General features: G+C 46.1%; 1 pseudogene; it reads right to left on the bottom strand.

Annotated features, from left to right (window-relative positions):
- Positions 1-885: 885 nt before the first annotated feature.
- On the bottom strand, positions 886-2,143 carry LOC132230762 (glyceraldehyde-3-phosphate dehydrogenase-like; annotated as a pseudogene).
- Positions 2,144-5,365: the final 3,222 nt, after the last annotated feature.

The following is a 5,365-nucleotide window of genomic DNA, read 5'->3' on the forward strand; positions in this document are numbered from 1 at the left end:
GTGTCATTTATTAGCAGGAAAGAAGTATTGTACAGGTGGGATGCTCCATCACATGCCAATTAGCAGGTGGCTTAGAGGGCAACAGGGAGAACTCCTTTACCAAGGGGATTATAGATGTTGCAGAAGGCGAAGTTCAGCTATGGGAAAAATAAAGGAAATGACATTGGGATGCCTGATTTTGGAGACTGGGGACAGAACTTAAAGCAGTAATGATAACATTGTATAAATATCCCAAGAGAATACTCAAAATAGAAAGTCTGGCATCCTCTGTATAAAAAAAATCACATTTTCTTTGTCTAATCATACAAGAACTACAGAAAGTTAGAGCTAAAGAAGACTTTACTAATATAATTAAAGTGTATTATATAAACAAGAGAACCAAGGCACAGAGAAGTTTTGCCTTAATACAGTTTAAGTTAGTTCCATGGACAGATGTAAAATCCAAATTGGCTCTCTCTTATTCCATTGAATTTTTAAGAAGCCCATATGGTAGCATTTCTTGCCTCCAACATGATGTTCTCAGTTGGTCTCTTGATGAATTGCATTAGGGTGTTTTACTAACCTGCATTTATATGAGGGAGAGGTTCAAAGTGTGTTTTAAAAATAGTTTGTGACAGGGAGAGAGAGAGAGAGAGAGAGAGAGAGAGAGAGAGAGAGAGAGAGAGAGAGAGAGAGAACACAGAATAAGGTCCCAAAGCTCTTCATGGTTCCAGAATTTGGAAATAACTTTGTGGGAAAGTGAAGTTGGTTTTGCTAGGGAGCAGTACTGTAGTTCACTGTGAAACTTGTTGACTTGTTGAGTTTATTTCTTTTTAAAAAGTATATTTTCACTAATGGTGCACAAATTTTGTGCATATTAAAAGGGAATTAATTAGAGGAAATATATTTTTTTTGGCTGGGTACAATGAACTTTATTGATGGTGCACAACAAAGCAGGGCTCCCTAGGCCTCTCCCCTTCTCCAGGGGGTCTGGGGAGGAAACGGTGGTCAGGAGATTCTCAGTGTGTCAGGGGTTCGATCTGGGGCAGGGACTCCCCAGCAGCTGAGGGCCTCTCTTCCTCTTGCTGGGGCTGGTGGTCCAGGGGACTCTTACTCCTTGGAGGCCATGTGGACCATAAGGTCCAACACCCTGTTGCTGTAGCCGAATTCATTGTCATACCAGGAAACAAGCTTTACAAAGTGGTCATTGAAGGCAATGCCAGCCCCAGCATCAAAGGTGGAGGAGTGGGTGTCACTATTAAAGTCGCAGGAGACCACCTGGTCCTCAGTACAGCCCAGGTTGCCCTTGAGGGGCCCTCTGATGCCTGCTTCACTACCTTCTTGATGTCATCGTATTTGGCAGCTTTCTCCAGGCGGCAGGTCAGACCCACAGCCGACACATTGGGGGTGGGGACACGGAAGGCCATGCCAGTGAGCTTCCCATTCAGCTCAGGGATGACCTTGCCCACAGCCTTGGCAGCACCAGGAGAAGCAGGGATGATGTTCTGGGCAGCCCCTCGGCCATCACGCCACAGCTTCCCAGAGGGGCCATCCATGGACTTCTGGGTGGTGGTGATGGCATGGACTGTGGTCATGAGTCCCTCCACAATGCCAAAGTTGTCATGGATGACCTTGGCCAGGGGGGCCAAGCAGTTGGTGGTTCAGGAGGCATTGCTGACAATCTTGAGGGAGTTGTCATACTTGTCATGGTTCACACCCATCACAAACATGGGGGCATCCGCAGAAGGGGCGGAGATGATGACCCTCTTGGCTCCACCCTTCAAGTGGGCCCCAGCCCTCTACATGGTAGTGAAGACACCGGTGGACTCCACAACATACTCAGCACCAGCATCACCCCATTTGATGTTGGCGGGATCTCGCTCCTGGAAGATGGAGATGGACTTCCCGTTGATGACAAGCTTCCTGTTCTCAGCCTTGACTGTGCACTTGAACTTGCCTTGAGTAGAATCATACTGGAACATGTAGACCATGTAGTTGAGGTCAATGAAGGGGCCATTGATGGCGACAATATCCACTTTGCCAGAGTTAAAAGCAGCCCTGGTGACCAGGCGCCCAATGTGGCCAAATGCATTCACTCCGACCTTCACCATCATGTCTCAGGGTTGTGGCTACTGGCACAGCGAGGAGGAGAGGTTGTCTGATGCACAGGAGGAGCAGAGAGCCGAGGGAGTATTTTAATATTGCTATTTGCCCTTTCTCTATAATAGAAGTGTCAGAGGTGAAAGAAAATTAGTAAAATGTATATAAAAATCTTCCTCCTGTCAGAGTCTGGGGTATGCCGTGAGACCCAGAGTCAAGTCCCCATCCACCCGTGTGCACCTTAAAATCATGTGAGACCCAGACCCAGCCATCCCCACCTCTGCCAAGCCCCGCCAGGCAGGGGGTACAGCCTCAGGTCCCCGGTCAACCCTGCTGGGCAGGAGGTGCAGCCTTAGGTCCCCTTGCTCACCCTCAGGTCCCCCGGCCCAGAGCCGGAGTAGGGGCGTGGCCTGAAGTCCCTCAGCTCAGCACCAGGGTGGGGGGGCATGGCCTGAGGTGCCCCTTCAAGCACCTCTGGGCAGGGTCACGGCCTGAGGTCCCCTGTCAAGCTCCCTGGTCCAGGGGCACAGCCTCAGGTCCTCTGGCCTGGAGCCGAGGCTGGGGGCATGGCCTGAGGTCCCTGTCAAGCCCTGCTGGGTGGAGGGGTATGGCCTGAGGTCCCCCTTCAAGTCCCATTGGGCAGGGGGCACAGCCTCAGGTCCCCTGCCCTGGCCTGGCATCATGCAGCCTCAGGTCCCCGCTGATCACTCATTACAGGAACCCCACATCCTCTGTAGGCGCAGCCATCTTGTGAGGGTGTGCCAGAGTGAGGGTCAATTTGCATATTACCGCTTTATTATATAGGATTTATTTCAGAGAGGAAGGGAGAGGGAGAGAGAGATAGAAACATCAATGATGAGAGAGGATCACTGATTGGCTACCTCCTGCATGCCCCCTACAGGGGATTGAGCCTGCAACCTGGGCATGTGCCCTTGACCGGAATCGAACCAGGAACTCTTCAGTCCGCAGACCTATGCTCTATTCACTGAGCCAAACTGACCAGGACGACCTATTGAGTTTCTTGCTTCTTTAATGTTTTGGTTTCTGGCAGCTAATAGTATTATATTGAAAGGATTTGATTAGAATTAACTTAGAGTTTAATTTTATGGCCTACTTAAACATAACTGTTTATTGTAATTCTTAGCTCAAGTTGAAAACTAAAATATTGCAAAGCATATGCTGATCTTAGTATATAATAAGTGCACAATAACTATTTCTTGAATGAATTAATGAATGCAGAGCTTCCTTTTACGGTTATGCAGGTTGTGTCCTACACAAGAGGCCCAGCCAAGGGGCACACCTTGCCCTCTGGTTACCAAGCCAGGTTCCCCGGCATGTGGCTGCTTCCACCCTTGAAGAGGTGCAATTTTCTAGTTGATCTGCCCATTTTTCTTAATTTACACAAATGTACTTTCAGGCTAGTTGTGGCCTCAAATGAACATATGAAACCCATGATGAAAGGAGCAAGGACTGACTGTGAAGTTCAAAGTGCTGCCATCGCAGTGGTAACACCCAGTGACGGGTAAGGGATCAAGACAAATGTCTGGGAATTGTTGATGTTTTCTTTCTGTGCACGTATTATTTCTCTTTTGTGAACTCATGATGCTCTTTAGAGGTATGACAACATCATTTAAAAGTCAATAACATTCTCTCTTATATTACTCTTTAAAGTTTTGAAATGAATCTTTTACTTTGAAGGCATAGATACAATATACCTCTGTATCACTGTATATTAGAAATTTAACAAATATTTGTTTAATCATATGAATAAACTGGATTGAAAGATTTGTGGAATTAGGAGCTATGTCAATACCTTAAGCTTCCAGCATTGAGTGCAGAATCAATTTTATTAACTGTTTGAGGAAGTACGTTGAACTGACTGAATTCAACATTGCTCCTGGAGGATTGTGGAGACTCCGAACTTCTTTCAGGGGTTGATGTATTTGGGGATGATTTTTCTTGTTTTGTTGCAGGTTTTCTAATGGGACTCAGCTTCTTACAGGTGGATAGCATCAGCTGCATTCTCTGCTTTCACTCTCTACCCTGCTCTGGGCAATGGGAGGCTGACTCATATGAATGGCACAAACAAGCTCTGGCTTCTAGTTGGGTTTAGTCAGCAGGGGATCAGAGGGTGTCCTCTGGCTTCTAGTTGGGTTCAGTCAGCAGAGGATCAGAGGGTGTCCTCTGGCTTCTAGTTGGGTTCAGTCAACAGGGGATCAGAGGGAGGAGATGGAGGTCTAGTTATTTATTTCTCTAGCTTCCTCTCTGAGGAGTTGCTGCAAGGTTGTCTGTGTCCCTCAACCTGAGGTCTTAGGGTCTCCAGGTGGCTTTCTATTTAATACTTTCTTCTAAGTACCAATGACCGCTCCCTTATTTCACTCCACTGGGCCCAGGAGTGATAGTGGCTCAGATATTATCTATAACAGATGCTGAGCTATTCCTTCTAGTATTCCTACATCCTGCCCACATCTTTGTAAATAGTTCCCCTATTATTCCCTTCTTAAAGTACCCTAGTTTGAGTGTGCCAGCTGTCTCATCTTGGACCCGACTGATTAGCACCATGCTAAAAGATTAGTAAAAGGTATGAGACAGCTGGAGTCCCTGCCTTGCACATCTGTCCTAGTTTGTTAGTCTCTTTAACAACCATCTAGCATGGTTTTCTGACTCCTCTCACTTTTGACCTCATTTTCAGCCTTTGCATCCTGTTTTACCAGATTTTTTCATGTTACCCTCAACTCTAAGGTCTGGTGGGAAGTTATCTTCTTCACCTGGGTTCAGACATGTCTGGACACTTTCCTTCCTTGTGTTCCTGAAGGGCATTCCCAGAACTCCCAGGGCCTGCTTCATTCTTGGGACCACCCCCTAAAGACAGCTTTCTGATAAGTGGCAAATGCATTAAGAATGGGCTACTCATACGTCCCTTTTCCTATTTACAATAGGGAAATTGTTGTAAGTGAGCCCATGTTCTTCCATTTATGAGAAAACCATTCCTTCCTATTATTGCATCAGCTGAAACTTTAATCTGCACCCTGCCACTTAGGGTTGGTGTCTTGGCATACATATTTTATGAAGTTCCTGGCCCTAAATCTAACAGAGTAATAACTAGACAGATTAATTTCTTAGGTTTGGGACCTTGGGTTATATAAAATTAAATGAGCTCCCTGATGTTATCAGTTCCATATATCCAAAGTTTTGTTGTATTTACATAAAATGAAAGTTCATTAAATTTTATCCTGTTTGTACTTTATCCTCAAAATTATATTGTCAATTTTCATCTCCTGGAGTT

The sequence above is a fragment of the Myotis daubentonii genome, chromosome 3, assembly GCF_963259705.1.
Source record: "Myotis daubentonii chromosome 3, mMyoDau2.1, whole genome shotgun sequence".
NCBI classification, from domain to species: domain Eukaryota; kingdom Metazoa; phylum Chordata; class Mammalia; order Chiroptera; family Vespertilionidae; genus Myotis; species Myotis daubentonii.